Genomic DNA, 20,399 nt, shown 5'->3' with positions numbered 1-20,399 from the left:
TGAGCCGCCCCGAGTCCTTGGAGAGGGGCGGCATACAAATAATAATAATAATAATAATAATAATAATAATAATAATAATAATAATAATAAATTTATTGTCATTGTCAAAACAACGAATTGTCATTGGCAACGAAATTCGTGTGACACCCAGAGGCCAGTCCCACCATACACAAAATCAGAATAGGTAAATTTAAAAATAGAATAAAAAATAGAATAAAAAATAGAATAAAATGTCCCACCCACTACAAATTCCCCACCCTGAACCACTCAACCATCTACATGACAAACCGAGTAATATTGTCCAACAGTTCACTGATGGTGACCCTTTAGTTCGTTGTTAAGTGCGAGTATAACTCTGGGATAAAAACTATTCAGGAAAGGTGTGGTCCGAGTTCTAGTTGTTCTGTATCTTCTGCCATAAGGCAACAGTTCAGAGAGATTGTAAGCAGGATGAGAATAGTCTTTGAGAATTCAACTTGAAACTTGAATAATAACAATAATTCATAAATAATAATAATTTATTAGATTTGTATGCTGTCCCTCTCCGAAGACTCTTGTTAAGGTCTCTTCTGAATTGGCTACAGCCACCTACATGGCGAGAGCCAATATTCAAGCAGATTCAAGTGATGGTGAATGATCTCTGAAATAATTTTGAAGGAAAAAAGCTCACATATATGAGGATGAAGTAGCAGTCAGATGAACACAAACTACATCTAACCTCATGGAGGACTAAGTCTAAACGGGAAGATATCCAGGATGGTATTCGGTTATAGAATATATTTTGATTGACAGATTCAGTCCTCAATGTGATTGGATGATATATTATATATTATACAGTATATTATATGATAAAGGAGATAGTGACATGATATATTATATATTATATATTTATAATTGGCATTTACTAGTGTATGGTTTCAAAGCTTTCAATGAGAGAATAAGCGCACTGTTTGCAAAATACCTTTTGGCCAAGGAACTCTAACAATCTTGCCTCGATCCATGCCAATTACCACAGGGAATCTGAACATTATTCATGATTTGCTTGGCTATTTTCCTAAACATAAGCTTTTTTTTTTTTAAAAAAAGAAAAATTAAATGCATTCACCTGGGGCTATACATCATTTTTCTAAGCACTTATGTTCAATTAAGTAATGGCGGTCTCTCATACAAATTTACTAGAGCCCGTAAGAGAAATGAAGTTATCAAAAAAGACCGTGTCAAATGTTTCTCATCTGATACAAAGGAGATTAGTACATGACATTAGAACAGAAGGAGAACTAAAGCACTAATACATCACCTTGGTTTCCTGCTGTCAAGCAGATTAACAAGGAGACAGAGCAATAACTTATTCATGCAAACACGCTTATTTACTTCATTAGATAAATGCTTGGTGCATTCAGGGTTTTATTTTCTTTTGTTACACAGCTTTAAGTGATGCTGATTCTTTTTAAATGACCTTGCCAATGGGTACATAAAATATCCCATGAAAGGGATAGGATGGGACCAGCGAGACCTTTTGATGGTTCCCTTACTGCAGTTATCACCTCTTGATATATTTGTGTTTGTTTGTGTGTGTGTGTGTGTGTGTGTGTGTGTTAATTAAGGTTTGGATGCTGCCCAGAATCACTATTGTGTGAGATGGGCACAAATCTAATAAACAAATAAATGAAATAAATACATAGAGCGATTGCATCTAAGCAATTGCAGATGCATATAATTCAACACATCTGCATATTAATACATACTAACACGTGCACATGCCAATACTGGTAACTGATTTTCAGTCATTAAATCATCCCTTATGACAGCATTTGCAGCTCTGCCCAAGGGAACCAGTTAATTGGATACTTAATACTGCTGCACTTGCTAAGAATGGATGACCATTTCTTATTATTTTCCAAACAAAGAGAATAAAAATAATTCCTCAGAGATCTATGTCACTAGCCAATTTCTTTAAAGAGAGGGAACACTTAGATATAAATGCAGGTCTGGGGGAAAAATTACAGATGCAGAATATACTAAATGCAATTTGTGATCCTCAAATGTAGCATGTCCTTTGCAGTTACAAACCAACACCATTCCATACCAAAAGAATGTCTGAATCAAAATGTCAAATAAGTCAGAAACCAAAGTACAATTCTCAGTGTGAAAATATGCAAAGGTATTATCCTTTCACCAGATATGAAGATTGATTAGGAAACTATATGTTAATCAGTGCTGCCTGATGAAGCTAACTTCCACAACTGAGTATAATTTCCCCTCAAGATAATAAGTCTCCCATCTTGAGGTTCAATTATGTCTGGCTTGTCATAAGACACTCTTCCTGTTTGATCAGTTCTTTTGCTCAGGAAGGAATAAGAGGTGGGGAAATATGTTGCACGTTTGTTGTGTGAGAAACATTGTAAAACTATAACTTCAATTTCATGAGAAGTTGATACTATGGCTTGCCAATGTTTTTTTACACTTGCTTACTTTCTTAAAATGAGGTAACAGATATGGAAATCAAAGTTTTATTCCATGAGACTTATGCATATACAGTGATCCCCCGGTTATTGCGTCCCCGACCATTGCGAACAGGGTAATTTGCGATTTTTGAACCCGGAAGTCAAAACACCATCTGCGCATGCGTGCCCTTTTTTCTATGGGCACGCATGCGTAGATGGCGCCGGGCAGATCAGCTGCTGGGCGGCTTCCCTGGGTCTTCCCCCTCTTGCTGGCGGGAGGGTGAAGTCCCCCCCAGCACCCGCTCACCCGCCCTTCGCCCGGGAAGTTCGCCAGGAGTCAGCGGAGAACGGCGCGCCTGTTTTAAAACGATCGGAGCCGGCTGGCTCCGATCGTTTTAAAGCAGGCGCGCCGTTCTTCGCTGACTCCTAAAGCGGGGAAGTTCGCCAGGAGTCAGCGGAGAACGGCGCGCCCGTTTTAAAACGATCGGAGCTTTCCAATGAGTCCCGAAGACAAACGTCAAACTTCCGCGTTTGTCTTCGGGACTCATTGGAAAGCCGCGCGGGTGTTTTAAAACGTCGCTGCCGACATGGGGGGCTTGCTAGCACCCCCCCAAACCCAGGTTGGGGGTTCGGGGGGGTGCTAGCGAGCCCCCCATGTCGGCGGCGACGTTTTAAAACAGCCATGCCGCCCCCAATCTTCGGCTCCTCGCTAGCGCTGCGTAAGTTAAAAACACCATCTGCACATGCGCAGATGGTGTTTTTACTTCCGCAGCGCTACTTCGCGAAAACCCGCTCGTTGCGGGGGGTCCTGGAACGGAACCCTCGCAACGAGCGGGGGATCACTGTACAAGAGACATCTTTCTTTCTTATAGGATAATATCTGGTTAAAGAACTACAAACTAACAAAATCAGCAGCATATAGAGAAAACCTATACAAGATGTATTATAGATGGCAGAAGCAGACGCACTAACATTAAAATTAAGAAACAAAGAAGACATTGATTACTATAAAATTTGGAAGTATTTTTATGATTGGTTTGCAAAAAGAAAAGAAAACTAAAATTACAATACAAATAACAATATACTATTCTAATATATCTTTTCTCTTTATTGTTTCTTTTTGGAAGTTATAATGGATTTCATTATTTATATATTTGTAATTTATTTATAGAAATAATAATTTTCATGTTACTAATATTAAATATAAACTTAACATAAGGTGGTAAGCAAATAATGAACGTATGGACAAATTCTTAATAAACCAAGATGAATGATTGAACACTGATAACCCAATGCCAGATGAAAGACAAGATTAAACTCAAGGTTTTTTTCTTTCTCCTCACAAAGCATGGAATAAATATAAGCTAATATATTGTTATTTAACACTTGTGATTAGATTTTCTTTTCTTCTTTAGTATTTGTTGCCCTTATTTTATTTTATTCTGTTTTGTTTATGGTTTTTTTTAAATTATGTTTCTCTTGGACTATATTTGTGTATTGTATGAGGTTTCTTTTTTATTGTATGTTATATGTTTTTTAATGAAGAAATTTAATAAAAATTTATTTTTTTAAAAAGGAATAAGAAAATCAACTCAAATTAGGGCCAACCCTTGGTCATGAAGTTATATTGTGGGTTTGATTACAAAAAGTTGTCCAGAGTGTGTGGCAATGCAAAGATGGCACCTACTGCCATTTACTGACTTAGATACAGCTTGCTGGAGAGCTGTGGCTGCTCTCCACAGTTGCTGCACAACCGTGGGTAAAAGCACAACTGTTTTAAAGAGTTGTAGACAGGTGACAGACAAGATCACATTCCCATATTCTATGAAGCATCTTTTTGCAACAATAATAATAATTAATACTTATTATTGGTACTTATTTAGAAAATGCAGAAATTACAAAAATCAATCCAAAAAAATATTGGTTCATAACAGGCAAACACATAATAAAAGTTCAAACAAGCCAAATCATATTTGAAATAGCATCCAGTGATATGATGGAGCACATATAAGTTTACAATTTAAAAAAGCAAGTCTCAAGTTGGAACTGCAAAGATTAATGAAAACAAGGTAGGATTAATGAAAACAAGTCTTCGGAGAGGGGCGGCATACAAATCTAATAAATAAATAAAATAAATAAAATCTTCAGGCCCTTCACTAACACAAAAAGAGATAACTTTAGAAAGGATTTCCAGAGTTTGAAGACCTGAACTCAAACACCATGATCTGAACAAGGAACAGAAAGCTCTCTGTGCTCAGAGTAATGTAAGGAGCAAACAGGACTGAGGGAAGAAATGTGGACAGGCAGATACTTGGGGAGGAAAGGGAATACTTTAAATATAAGCACCAGAAGTTATAAACTGAACTCTGGCACAAATAAGGAAGACTTTTTCATTATAATGAGAAAAGGATGAAAGAGAAGAGAAAGAATAATGAAACAGAACCCTACTCTTGATGCTTTGAACTGTCTAAGGAAATCCCACTATTTTATTCATGTTTCATTCGGTGAATTGCACTGCATTTTGTCTTTGACTTCAATATTTCTAACTCTATCCCCATGTAATTTGTTGATACATTTTACATGTTTGCTTAGGATCTGACAGATTAGTATATTTCCAGTGTGGATGAAATGACTGTAAATGGGGCCTGTTCTGCCCACTACCCATATTATTTGAGGAGTGATAAGAGCAGATCTTTATCTGAAGACCTAAAACAAGTAGATAAGCTTCATCCAATCTATGTGAAACGTCTTGCTGCCATCTAGTAGTCCTCTAGAATCTTGAAGTCTAGGTGTAATAGCTCTCCTTCCTTCAGTGTGGATACAGAGTTTATATGACTCCTCCTGATACGTTATTTATGTACAAAAGAGTCACATTTTCTAAGGAGATACTAACATCACATTATCCTACCTAATACCTGAACAGAGTAAAACTATAAGAAATTGGATAGGGAAAAGAGACAATTGACATGTGTACACTCAACATGTTATTCAGAGGGTAATGAAGCCACATAGTTCAAGGTTCCTGCATTGAATCTATACAGTTTCCTTTATTCCTAACAGATTCTCAAAATGTAAAATATTAATGTTCTTTGATGAAACAAAACAAAACAAAAAGTAGTCACTAATTTTGATTTTGAAAATCCCAATTATATTCCTCTCTCATGTAATTGTGTCTTTCAATCAATAACACATGAAAATATTTGGACTTAGCCTGCAATGTGCAATTGTTAAAGATAATATTTTAAATGTGGAATTGTTTGAAGTCTAAAAAGTATTCAACATGACAACTCTTGTGGGATATGATTTATTCGGAAGCATAGCTCTGAAAAAGACAAAATCAAACAAATCTGTAGAGATGATTGTATACTTTTATTTCATTGGAGATGTTAATCAAACCATATCTCTGGACATTAGAAATTAGTTGCATTTCTAGCAAAGTATAGTTTTTTAAAAGATTATACCTTTTAAGATCATTTGCAAAGTTTGGCTTCCATACATATTATTGCATCCAATATTTCTCTGTTTTTTCAGAGTGATTGTACATTAACCATTCATTTGGTTTTTCTCATTAAACAGAAATATTCATGCACTCTTTGTTTTAATGCCACAAAAGGGAAAACATAGTAGTCACTGATTACATTGCCAAAATGCTGCTCTCTGTGTGATATCAAAGAAAAATTGTTTATTTTATAATTTGTTTTTGATATAAAAGTACTGAAGCTCATGTCATGGATAACGGATAATAACTGGCAACCCTATCTACATGTTAAAATATTTATTTCTTTTAATATACAGTATTTACCTGTTACTAGATACATAACTAGTGTTTTTTTATGAAAGAAGTGAAAATTTCTTTTGGCAATATGCCTCTCCAAATCATATGATACTGGGGGTGGGGAGGACAAAGAGAGGAATTGGGGCCAGCAAAGACGGCTCTATTTCCCTTTTCACACTATTGTTAACATAAGCAGAGATATGCAAGTGTGAATAAGCATGTATCTGAGAGAGATTCCATTAAGAAATGTGGGATATAAATAAAAACAAATGCATATTATTAATTTTTTCCACCAAATACCTTCATAGCGTAATCAAAATATCGTATTTCTCATGTTTATTCTTAAAAATTGATAGCAACAAGACTTTCAAGTTTCTAGCAACTAACTTTTTGTGGGGTGGATGTGGGTGGGAAGAGAATGGACACTTTCTGCTTTTTCTGCCATAATTGCTGACCAGTGCCAGGTTTGCTTGAATCATGATAGTTTTGGCAGCAAAACAGAAAAGAAACTCCTAAGAGACTAAATGGGAGAAATAATCACTTGACACAGGAAGAAATTTCCTAGGGAAGAAGATCCTGGATTTTAGACTGCTACTGCATGTAAAAGTGATTCCAGAAGTCAGAGTTTAATTTGTTTTGAGACAAGTGCGTCTTTTAAAGATATGTAGAGAGAATGCAGACAAGTGACCCCTGGCAGTGACCCCTGGCACTTGCCTCAGAAAGAAATGCTTGTATCAAAACACAAGTTCAAGATTTCTAAAATTTCTAAGGCAAAACCATGGCAAAAGTTAATATTCTTATTTGAAACAGGACTCTTACAGTTCAAGCTTTTGTAAAGTTAAGTTCCTTTATGGGGAACGAGGATAGAAACATAGAAGATTGACGGCAGAAAAAGACCTCATAGTCCATCTAGTCTGCCCTTATGCTATTTCCTGTATTTTATCTTAGGATGGATATATGTTTATCCCAGGCATGTTTAATTCCAGTTACTGTGGATTTACCAACCATGTCTGCTGGAAGTTTGTTCCATGCATCTACTACTCTCTCAGTAAAATAATATTTTCTCACATTGCTTCTGATCTTTCCTCCAACTAACTTCAGATTGTGCTCCCTTGTTCTTGTGTTCACTTTCCTATTAAAAACACTTCCCTCTTGAACCTTATTTAACCCTTTAACATATTTCAATGTTTTGATCATGTACCCCCTTTCCCTTCTGTTCTCCAGACTATACAGATTGAGTTCATTAAGTCTTTCCTGATACGTTTTATGCATAAGACCTTCCACCATTCTTGTAGCCCGTCTTTGGACCCGTTCAATTTTTTCAATATCTTTTTGAAGGTGAGGTCTCCAGAACTGAGCACAGTATTCCAAATGTGGTCTCACCAGGGCTCTATACTGCGGGATCACAATCTCCCTCTTCCTACTTGTTATATCTCTACCTATGCAGCCAAGCATTCTACTTGGATGGTTATGTTACTTGAGACCAAGCACAGACCCCAAAATTGGTAGCTCAATTTTTTTTAAAAAAAAATCACTGCATATGCTATTTTTAACCATATACATTAATGATTCAAGGTTGATGTACTTTTTACTGTATTTAATAGGAGAGAAAATATATAAATGTTTAGAAGAAATTCTTAGAGCTCTTAACAAGCTACATACTATAAACAACTATTGTGATGCTAAACAATATTAAATTAGACAGCATCAACCTTCCTTAACTCAAACATGTGTGTTGGAGGAACGCATCAGGGGTGGAATGCCGTTCGTTGGGGAGCCAGTGGCGATTGCAGCGTGAGGCTTCGCCCACCTGCCCAAACGCCACTATTTGGGTTCTTTTACCTTCTGCACATGCGCAGAACACTTTGCGCATGAGCGGAGGGTAAAAGAACCCAAATGGCAATGTCCAGGCAGGGGGCAGAGCCTCGCATTGCAATCACTACAGGCTTCCCGACCACTGGTAGGCATGCCTGAACTGGGAGCATTTCACCCCTGTAATACATATCTGCTTAATTTCCTAGTGAGGTCTTTCCAGCCCAGTAAGAAATGAAGAGAATTATGTATATAGGATATCCCAAGCTGACCTCTATCAATCCTATATAAGTTTGAAATTAAACCTGGGACATTCTTGTCTTTCTTGCAGTCTCTACATAACGTTGATAAACATAACTAAAGCTAACAACTTAGCTTTGATTGCTAAATTCAGTTCTGACTTCAGCACCTTTGATTTGATTGATTAAATCAGAATTGTTGTATGAACAGAAGGTTGTATCCTGAGAAGTTAACATCTCTTTGAAGGATTAGTGTAATGCTCTGTATCTGTTTTTATGCAGAAATTCTTGATTTGCTATGCACAGCACTCAAACTGCTGGGTGACACTGCAAAAATGCCGAGAATGGCCAGTTCTAGATGTCAGAAAATAGCAGAATTTGTTTTCTTAATTGTTGGATGCAATTTGCTTTTTTTTAAAAAGGTAAAAGTATACATGTAGCCTTCTACTTACAATAGTTCATTAAGTTACTATTCAAAATTACATTGGAACTGAAAAAAGTGATTTATGACCATTTTCCTCAGTTACACCCTTGTAGCATTCCTGTGATCATGTGATCAAAATTCATGTGCTTAGCAATTGGTTCATATTTATAACTGTTGCTATGTCCCAAACTCATCTGGGTGCTTGGGCAAGGAATAAACCTCTGCCAGCGCCCAGAGAAAAGAAACACTCCTTCACTCTGGGCAGCCGAGGAGTCACCACAGCGAAGGAAAGGCACCGGCTACAAAGTGAGCGAATGAGAAGAGAGGGGAGCCCTTCAGCATGGGAAGGAAGAGGTAGCAGGTAGCAGCAGCAGCACCCAGTGTATGGGAGGCAGCCTCGCACCGGGTGTATTGGAGGCGTATGCTCCTCCTCTCCACCTCAGTGTCCCTCTTTTTTTTTTAGCCTTAAAGTTTTGGATTTTTTTGATTCCCCTCACCTCACTTTCTTCCTTTGGCAGCGACTGTCCTCCTCCTCTTCTTCCTCCTCATCCTCCCACCCACATTCCGAGCTTTTATTTCTTTCCCAATGGGTTTGCATACATTATTTGCTTTTACATTGATTTGTATGGGAAGAATTGCTTCTACTTAAGAATGTTTCTACTTAAGAACCTGGTCACGGAACGAATTAAGTTATTAAGTAGAGCAGTGTTTCCCAACCTTGGCAACTTGAAAATATCTGGACTTCAACTCCCAAAATTCCCCAGCCAGCGAATGTTGTTTTTGGATTAATGTTTATAGCCTTTTGTATTTTAGCCTTTAAAAAGAATTCCAATTTTTTTTTACAAAAAAGTCTTACTATGAATAAAATACATTGATCTTACTATGTCACTTTGCATCAAGCGTTAGCTAGGAGTTTTGTAAAGGACAGCAGGCTGTTCTACCATCTGCTGTCTGATTATTGTCCTGAATGTTTCTTCTAACAATAGCCTTTCTTATTACCAAATCTAGGATGAGTTGACATTGACTGATTTAGGCTATTAGACTTACAGGTTTTGATCAGGGACCTCACCATGGACTTGGGCCAGAGCTAGAATGGTTGGATAAACAAATCACCATTAAAACTTTTAACAGCTGCAATGAAAAAACAATTAAGTTTCAAAAAGTTATAATTCCACTACACAAAAATGGTAACAGAATATTGTGTAAATTAAGTTGCTTGTTAGATATATTTGGTAGCAGTGGTCACCTTTATTGAAACAGAAATGAAATGTTTAACATTGTATATCTAGCCAAAGTGGTTGGGGTTTTAAAATTCAAGTTTCATAAAGAGATACAACTCAGTTTTATTGTGTGTTTTTAATATTCTGCAGTTTGAGTTTAAGCAAAGGGATCATAAAACCTGTAGATGTTTGTGGGTATGAAGATCAACAGTGGGTTGCTCCCAGTTCCGCCCGGCTTTCTAAACTGGTAGCTGCAGTGGCCGGAGGCTCCACCCACCTGCCTAGGACACTACTACAGATTCACAGGAGAGTCGTGCATACAGACGAGCGTGCACGCAAACTGGTAGCAACAGGATTTAGAACCCACTACTGATGTAGATATGTTTAAGATATGTGACCTTGAAATTACTGTAAATAGAAATCTCTACTTTTTTATTCTATTCATTGATTACAAAAAACGAAATATTACATATCATCTTTAAATTTTAAAGTATTGAATTTTTTCTTAAGCACAGCCAACAAAGATCAGTTTGAGGAATGTCAAGAGGAAGGAGGTTGATATTTACAGCAATATTTGAACTATCGTTGCAATTTCTATAGAATTATTTATCAGCCAACTCAGACCTCGATGTTTTTAAATATTATCTTCTTACAGATGGTAAGTGTTATCCACTTTAACTTAGAATACAATCCTGTCCAATCCTTTAAGAAAAAAATCCTTGCCTAGGCCTCAACCAGAGGCCATATTAGAAATAAGTTACTTAGAGATAAAGAAATGGAATAGTTCCCAGATTTTGATTAATAGCCTGATGGGTCACATAATGGTCTCTGGAAGTCACTGATTATAATGATCTCCTTCACTCAAGATTATTCGTTTGCATAGATATTACTTTAAGGTTCTGTAAAATATGCTTCTCATTCTTCAAAAGGTACACTGTCTGCTCCCATGGTATTTTGTATAAAATATCACAACAACCCTGAGAGAGAAATTGACGTGGCCCAATCATCCAGTTTGTTTTTATGCCTTAAGCACAATCAGAATTTATAGTCCCTTTCCTCACCAAACTGGCTCTCCTGATTGTTTATCTATAATTGCAATTAATCAATTTCAATTTATTAGGTCATTTCTATGACATGTTGACAAAATTATTGTACCTTCATTGATTGGATTCTGTTAATAGCAATTTAGGTTATCCTCTTATAAATTTTATAGATGACTTAATTCCTTTACAATATAGCCTGCCCATTATATTTTACAGTATACCCCTATATCCATGATGGCAAACCTATAGCACACATGCCACAGGCGACTCGCGGAGCCATGTCGCCTGGCGCAAGCAGCGGTGCCTATTCCTCTTCCGACTTTCTGGCGCATGCATGTGCACTGGCCAACTAGTGTTCTGGTTACTGTCATGTATAGCCGTGCGGCAATCATCACGCCTTCACGCATGCGACTGTGCCAGAAATTGAAAGATCAGCTGGCCAGCTGATTGTTGCACACTCAGCTGATCATTGTGCCAGTAACCAGAAGACTAACTGCCCAGTGTGCATGTGTGCATAGGAAACCGGAAGTTTATTTCCCTACTGTCATGCTAGTTGCTACTATGCACACAGCTGATTGATGCTCCAACAGGGCTTCTCTGGAGAGTGGTTGCAGTTGCTGGTACCATGGACGTTCTCTCCCTGGACCTTTGTCCTCCACGCCTCACCTCTCCTTTGTCCCCCTCTTTTAAAAGACTGTGCGCCACCAAGAGCAACTTTCCAAGCCAGGGGAGACACTTTCTTTCTTTCTTTCTTTCTTTCTTTCTTTCTTTCTTTCTTTCTTTCTTTCTTTCTTTCGTCCAATACACAATGAGGGTTTTAGTGGGTATATATCTATATACACATAGTAAAATGCATGATGAAGGTTATAGAGGAGATACTCATAGTAAAATATATCTAAGATATAATAGAAAAGAAGATATAGTAATAGAACATATCAATGAAAGAATAGAAGAGATATAGGAATAGAAGAAAGGTATAGGAGATATAAGAGAGCAATAGGACAGGGGACGGAAGGCACTCTAGTGCACTTGTACTCGCTCCTTACTGAATCTGGATAGGTCAACCGTACATAACCTAAGGGTAAAGTGTTGGGGGTTTGGGGATAACACTATGGAGTCCGGTAATGAGTTCTGCCTGGGGGGAAGGGATGATGTGGGGATGTGTTGCCCCCAGATCTGCCTTGGCTGCTGGTGCTTTTGCTTCACCAGGTTCCTCTGGAGAGCGGGTGAGCAGAGAAGCATGTACAATTCTGGCCCAATCGCCCTAGCCAGGAACCTTTCTGGAATTGAGTGTGCTGGAAGGTGGAGGTAGGTAGGTCTGTGTCTGTGCAATTTCAAGGATGAGAGGAACTTGTGGATGAGGGACAAGGGCCAGGACCCTTCGTTTCCACCTGCCCTCCAAGGAAGCTGTCCTGCCAGGTGCTGCATCCTGCCACCTTGCCAAGGGGAATAACGCTAGTATTGGAATATTCTGGTCCAAAAGGGCCAGTGGAGAGGAGACGAACTCCAGCCCCTCACTTCGACTGGGGAGAGGGCGGTGTTTGAAAAGGAGTTGGATAGGACTTGCTTCAGGATTGATCCCAAAAATAAGAGGCGCGCCAGCCAGGAAGCGATCATGCTCTCTTGTAGAAGTGGCAGAAGAGGGTTGTACCAACTTTTGCCAGAACAAATTGCCTGCCGGCCTCACACTCCAGGCAGTGTTCAGCATGGCTGGCTGGCTGATGCTGCCCAGAGTACGAGGCTGGCAAGAGGAGCCCCCACAGCAGGCCATTCATGCCTGCAAAATTCGTTGCAGAAGGCTTTTGAAGTCCAAAATGGGGCACAGTGGGGCACATTAGTGGGGGGGCATGGGGAGGTCATGTGCACATGTGCAGGTGGGGATGCACATTGCATTATGAGTGCCAGCACATATGCACGATGACAAAAAGGTTCCCTATCACTGCCCTATATTGTTAGGGTTCGATTTTACAAACCTCAAAATAAAAATTGCAGCTTTATTCACATTCCTTCTTTCCCAGTTAATTTGTTTTGTATAATTCTTTTAAAATAGTATGGAAAGTATCTCAGATGATCTAATAAATATATGATCCTCCTGCACTGAACATAACCGCAATTTATTTTTGGCTATGATGCAAAATGTATGCCTACTTCAATCAATTATTATTAATATACCATGAAGCTACAATGTATCAACTGCCTAGATTCATTTATTTATTTTTAAATACAGTTCCTTCTTCACAGATTCCCCATATTGCTATTTATAACAGGATGAGGGTTTTTTTTTTTTTAATGTATTAGATTTGTTTCGTACGCTTTGTGTCTATATTTATTCTGTGAGCCTGAGTTTTCGGAGAAGGGCGGCATACAAATCTAATAATAATAATAATAATAATAATAATAATAATAATAATAATAATAACAACAACAACAACAACAACAACAACAACAACAATAATAATTTGATCATTTTAATAATCTCCAATACAATTTGGTGTGAATCACAAATATATATCTCACTACAAAAAAAATTGGTATTAAAAGCAACAATTTTATACATGGAATATTTTTTTTTCTTAAAAAGAAATAATTATTGTTTTCAGTCATCTTTCTAAATCAACTCAGTAGTTATCATTTTATTTATTATTGTTTGTCAATACTTATTTATTTTAACCTGTGCACAAAAGACACGACTACTCAATGTCTTGCAAATAACAAGTGGACTCCAGAAACAACATACTAGCAGTACAAGAAATTGTTGGATCTCCTTTCATGTCTTCTAAGCTACTTTCTAATTGGCTTCAATTATTCATTATAAGAAAAGTACATTTCCCCATAATTACCTAAAGATAACTCAAAGCCATCGCTATCAAGAAAAAAAAAATCAGGTCCTGTATTTTAATCTGGTCCAACCAGTCTTTGAAGAATTTCCATGTCTCTCAACATATCCTATTAAAAATGTAGCATCTATAGTGTTATTGCATGGGGAATTATTATTTTAACACCACAAAGTTTAAAGGCCTTAAAGTTCAAAGTATTGTACGTATTTGTACTAAGTTATGAAATAAGTATCATAGAAGGATATACTAATACAGTACAGTAGTTTGTTTCTATATTTAGATAATCTGACATGAGTCATCTCTTAATTCTTTAAATTTGTTTACGAAATCAGAATTAATCTGAATTGCAAAATATAGGATTAAAAAACCTTACCCTTTTAAAAAAGATAAAACTAAATTCACCAAGCACATGTGTTTGTATTGATCTATTATATTTATGCAAATCTAAATGCTTATTTTGCAGCTTAGATCAGAGCATATGAATATTTTTGAAAAAGAAAAGGCATATGCCCAAGGCATAAGCATAGCTAGTATCATGGCTAAGAACATATTTTGATGCTCTTACTACTTTTATCATCGTGTTGCAATTTTTACTATTATTGTGGTAATAATTGCAATACAATATTCATGTTGTGCTTATGGTATTTTTTGTGTGCTCTACAGAAAAGACAATTAGCAAATTTTCAATCTTCAACAGGGAATGCAAATGTATAGGATCAGCTGGACCTACATGTTCAATCCTCTTATCAATGCTCCATCTATCCCAGCAATTATTCAGCTGTTTCTTTTTTTCCTTGTGCAAATTACACAGGAATATCTGTGCAGATGTATCTTTATCTATAGCACTCCTACATTAATTTGGTACCTTATTCTTCTGTATTATTATAGGCCAGTAACTTTTAGTTGGAATGGGAACATCTTCAAGATCAGGTAAGAGCAAAAAAAATTTACAAAGGTTCACTTTAGATTAGGGGTCTCCAACCTTGGCAACTTGTGGACTTCAACTCTGAAGTCCACTGAAGATTTGTGGAGCTGAAGTCCACAAATCTTAAGGTTGCCAAAACTGGAAATCCTTGATTTACCTCAAATGTAAAATTAGCACACAAATTATGTCCCCTTCAAAATTCAGATATAGTAATGTTCACACAGTAATTATCTCCTGACAAAATAATCATTTCTGTAGGCAAATGTTTTGGAGAAGAACAGGAAATTGATGTAATCCTTCCCTTACACACTGTGCATCTTCCTTGTGTTGAAATTATACTCCAAAAGATTTCAGCACCTGGCCTTCACGAGGCTCTAACAGGGCTATTTCATTGAGTTTTACCAGGCACTTTATTTCATTAGGTTACAGCCTTCTCTAAAAATGACTGATTTTGTCATGCCCCCTTTAGCTGGAGGGCACTCCGATATATTTGCTAGTAAAAGGGTTAATGGATTCAGCAGCCTTAGAAAAATGCACTGCTTTAAAGGCTTATAATATGATGGATAGTGAACTGCATACACACTAGTAAACAGAGGTGAAAAACAAATTAATTGGAAGGTAGAGAGTTTATTGTTTGCTTGCCTTTTGATAGATGGATCTCATTATTTTTCTTGGGTAGACAAAGCCATAACAGTTCACCAAGGAAAGCAAAGTGGCAGCTCCAGGAAACTGCTTACAGATGGACAGCCAGCAGGCTAAAAATATTACTTCTTGTCCACCTCATCAATAAACCAACGGTATGCAGAATGGTAATACTTCTTTCCTCCTCGGGTTGCCCTTTGTGAGGCAGAAAGGATGTTATTGATAACAGGGGGATGTTCAACAAAGTATACACAGTGGCACACACTCATTTGCTAAGGTAAATCCATACCGAGTAGCTATGCAATCTTTTAATTCCATTATTTAAAATGGCAGCAGGCCATTGTTGATGACCTAAGAGATTATGCTGATCCTCTGTTTTGTTGCTAGCTTATTCATGATTAATGGTAGAGATTTATTATTTGCCTAAATTTAGATGTAGTGTATTCTTCATGTTGAGAACACTTATTTTCCCCCCAGCCTTATTAATTTCATCCTGTATAATGTTGATACAAAGTTTCATAACTATTGTTGCTTTTTTTAAAAAAATCCTGAAATCTGAAAACAAACAATGAAGAAAGTGAATATAAAGTATAAAAGAAAAAAGAAATAGAACAAATTAAAGAAAATGCTTGTTAAAATACTTCCACAGTACCAATCTTCAAAAATATTTGAATTCCCCTTAAATGGCTAAATGAAATATCCACCATCCCCAAAGTAATGAAATCCAAAGTGTATTATTAAGTGTTAAGACAAGCCATGCTTTAGGCAGGTATCTCTAAAGGAAGCAGCTGGAACTTGATGAAACCAAAAGAACAGCAGATATTAGTAAGCCTGGTGGAACAGTGAAGAACCAATTTGTGTGATCATATGTTTCAGAGTTAACTATAAGATGTTCTTACTGTGCCATCTAAATACGTTCTTTTGTAACTCAAAGAGCAATTAAAATTAAGTAAATACAAGGTACAGTAAGTGAGGCAGCCTATAAAAGCTGGATGATAGCTTTAGTCCACTTCTATGTGACTGTTACTTATTTTACATTTAAATCTTGCAATAATTTAGATGGCAAGATTAATTTTGGATCAATAATAATGCATAATAATATTGCAATAATAACACAAAACTGGAGATTCCGCCATATTTAATTTTTTATGCATAACAAATATACAATGAATTCCTTATGGGCAATTGTATTTGTGAATTTCAATATATACTAAATCACTAGAGAGATTTAATGAATTATTAAAATATTTCTTCTCATGCACAGGACTGGAGCAATAGTGCAACTATCATTTAGGGCAGGGATGTCAAACTTGATTTCATTGAGTGTTCCATAAAGGTTGTGGTTAACTTTGGAAGCTGGGCGGGTGTGATTGGATGATCACAGCCAACTGGGTGGGTATGGGTAGGGTGAGTGTGTCAGCACACCGTTACTCACATCGAGGGGGGGGGCTATGGTAGTCTGAGGGGGAATCCATTGTCTGCAGCATATGTCCAATGGGTGGGGACGGGGCAGCGCTCGCAGGCTCCAGGGTGACCCCACTGATCTAAGGCTAACCATGTTCCGGCCCAGATGGCTGCCACCAAATTTTAGATCAGCGCCCATCCACTTTGGGCCAGGGCCAAGGCACCAGGGGCCAGTACTTCACTGTTTTCAGAGCAACCCCACGGACAGATCTAACCATATCTGACCCACCCAATAGTGGGATTCAGCCATTTCGCACCACTTTGGAGAACCGGTTGCTAACTTTCTGAGCAGTTTGGTGAACTGGTTGTTGGAAGAAATCATTAGGGCATAGACCTGGTTGTTAAATTATTTGAATCCAACCACTGGACCAACGGGCCTTGACTTTGACACCCCTGATTTAGGGGATAAAGGAAGATTTTTTAAAAAGTATAAACTCTCTTTCTCTGTTTAACATCTAAAAAATTTGCAACTGATCACAACTGGGGGGGGGGGACCTGAAAACCTATACAAAGTTTACAAGAAATGCACATTTAAAAATATTTTAAATTTGATGAATATAAGTACAACAATCTACAACAATACAGCTATATAGCTAAGATTTGGACTGACCCAAAACTAGAATCAAGGGGAAGGCTCATATAATAATTAATAGATTAAAACCAATTTGAATGCTTTCTCAAAAATAGAGGCAAGTGTAGAAGGATTAGAGATTAAAGAAACAAGAAGTTAAGAACAATAAGAATAAAGTACACTGAGTTTCCTTATTTATGGTTATAAATAAGGAAACAGTACACTGTGGAGAAAATAAAGAAAATTTTAACCACAATTATAAGATGGAACTTCAATAACAAAAATCAGACTGTAGTCCACTGTACCACAGCCACAGCGATCTATATTCTAGATCCCTGTGCTGGAATGTAGTAGGCTGGATTCTCAGGAGGGAGGAGGTGCATTTCAGAGAAATAAGAGACAGCACGGTCCAGATATTTTATGTAAGGGAATGAGGGAATGAGGATGAAGACAGCCTCTCCATAATAGTTTATCTAAAGCAGTGATGGTGAACCTTTTTTTCTTGGGTGCCAAAAGTGTGTATGTGCACAGTCGCACATGTGCGAGTACCCAAACCTATAATGCAATGCCCCTACCGCACGACCTGCACATGCGTGTGCGAACCACTGCGACCCCCCCATTTGGGCCTCCCATCCCAAAACAGCAGGGGGGAGCCTCCCATCCCAAACAGAACTGGCTGACGGGGGAGGCCTCTTTCCCCAAATGGAGCTTGGAGGGAGGGTAAAGCCTCTTTCCACAAATGGTGCTGTGGGGAGGAAGCTTCCCTTCTCCAAACGGAACTGGGAGGGGGGGGAAGCCTTGGGTGCCCAAACAGCACTAGGCTAGAATCTCCAGCGATGTGGGAAGGCACAGGCCAGAGAAAGTGAGGAGAAAGCATGAGCTTGTCTGACTTGAAAATCAGCAGGCCAGTGGGAGGCATTTGCACATGCCCAGTGGATCTGAGCTGGTCAACAGCTCGTGTGACTGAAGAGAGGGCTCCGCATGCCACTTGTGGCACGCATGCCGTAGGTTTGCCATCAAAGATCTAGAGCAGTGATGGCGAACCTATGGCACAAGTGCCACAGGTGGCACGCAGAGCCATATTTGCGGGCATGTGAGCCATTGCCCTAGCTCAGCTGCAAAGTGCATCCGTGTGCTAGCTGATTTTTGGCTCACACAGAGGCTCTGGGAGGGCATTTTTGGCTTCCAGAGAGCCTCTGGGGGGATGGGGGAGGGTGTTTTTACTCTACCCTGGCTCCAGGGAAGCCTTTGGATCCTGGGGAGGACAAAACACAAGACTGCTGGGCCCACTAAGAGTTGGCAAACGGGCCATTTCCAGCTTCCAGAGGGTCTCCGGTGGGTGGGGAAAGCCGTTTTTGCCCTCCCCAGGCATTGAATTATGGGTGTGGGCACTTGCACATGCGTGATAGCATGCATGCACGTTCTTTTGGCACTCGAGGAAAAAAAGGTTCGCCATCACTGATCTAGAGTATATGACAGATGCAGATAGTTTGACAAGATTCTGTCTAAAATGTGGAACAATATAGCTTGGAAGAATCACTATGTATTTTTCTTGGTTTTGGAACCTGATAATCCCCCTTCTTAATAGGCTTTACACTTGGAAACTGGGGAGAAACAATTCTTCATATCTTATTAGTCATGTATAAGTTGGAGAAAGGGTGTTCCAAGGATATTTATTACCTAACCACAATGTTTTTAAAGTTAGCAACCATCACCTTAAGTTGTACCCAGAAGACTATACCTAACTCAATTTAACTCCGTATCCAGTTAAATTTAATCAAAAGCAAAACAAGGACTGAATAGTCCCTTCTGTAGCTATGAATACACACCACGTACATAACTTTTCCTTGGCTCCATCTGGAAACTAGAAAATATATAAACCATTCCCAGAACAATTAATCTAGTATTATTATATACATTGCATTTCCCAGCTAAAGTTGCAGGGCATTCAATATTGCCTATCATATTCAATATAGTAATTTTTTTTAAAGATCCAATGAAAGAGAAAGCTAATTTTGGATGTTCTAAATTTCTAGCTAAGGTAAAATAGTATTTGATCTATCATTTATTGCCAACATCTGACTCTAATGAATAATTTTTAATATCTTAAAATGAAATATGTGATATTTCTGATTTGTTTTGTCGCACAGTTCATTATAAAATAAATGAAGTATACTTTAGCTTTACAGTACATTTTTTATCCAATTCTTCTGAAAAAACAAGCAATTGGAAAAACCTGAAATACACAATAAAGTACACAAAGGCCTCTCTGTTATAGATCCAGGGTAAATACAATTGATTTAGTCATTTTGCAGACAATTAACCACTTTTCTAATGAGAATCCAAATGTTACAGAGCATTAAACAAGGATTTACTCACAGTACTATCCAAGATTTATTTTTGAATATTAGGAAGCTAAGAAGAATAATTTGTCAAAATTGATGAAAATTGATGAAAAAGAAACTATAATAATATCAGGTTTAATGGCACATTGGCACAGGATGAAAAAAAATGCCTTCTACCAATTTGATGGCTGGGTTTTTTTTCTATTCTACTTGTGTTGTCGTGTTCTTATTGTTGTACTGGATTTGTTTTATATTGTCATATTTTTCTATGTGAGCTATTGAAAATCATTTTTATTGTAATAGCATAGAAATATAATACTGTACATTAAAGAAACAATTAAATAAATAAATATTTAAAATGGACAACCAATTTAAATGAAAGAAAAGTATTCAAAGGAAACATGGCCATTATTTGTTGTTGTTGTTGTTGTTCACTTGCTAAGTCATGTCTGACTCTTCATGATCCCATGGATCATAACATGCCAGGCTCCCTAGAAAAAGCAGAACTCAAGACTCGGCTAATTGGCCACTCCCCTAGTCTACTTAAGAACAGTAGAGGCAGCTAAAAGGCTGGGGGTATAGTTTAAACTCAGGTATCTGTCGTGAATTGTCTTGCGAATCCCTGTTTCTCTGCTTCTCCTGGGCATTTTGCCAAACC

This window comes from Erythrolamprus reginae, chromosome 1, assembly GCF_031021105.1.
Source record: "Erythrolamprus reginae isolate rEryReg1 chromosome 1, rEryReg1.hap1, whole genome shotgun sequence".
Taxonomy (NCBI): Eukaryota; Metazoa; Chordata; class Lepidosauria; order Squamata; family Dipsadidae; genus Erythrolamprus; species Erythrolamprus reginae.
This window is presented reverse-complemented; position numbering follows the sequence as displayed.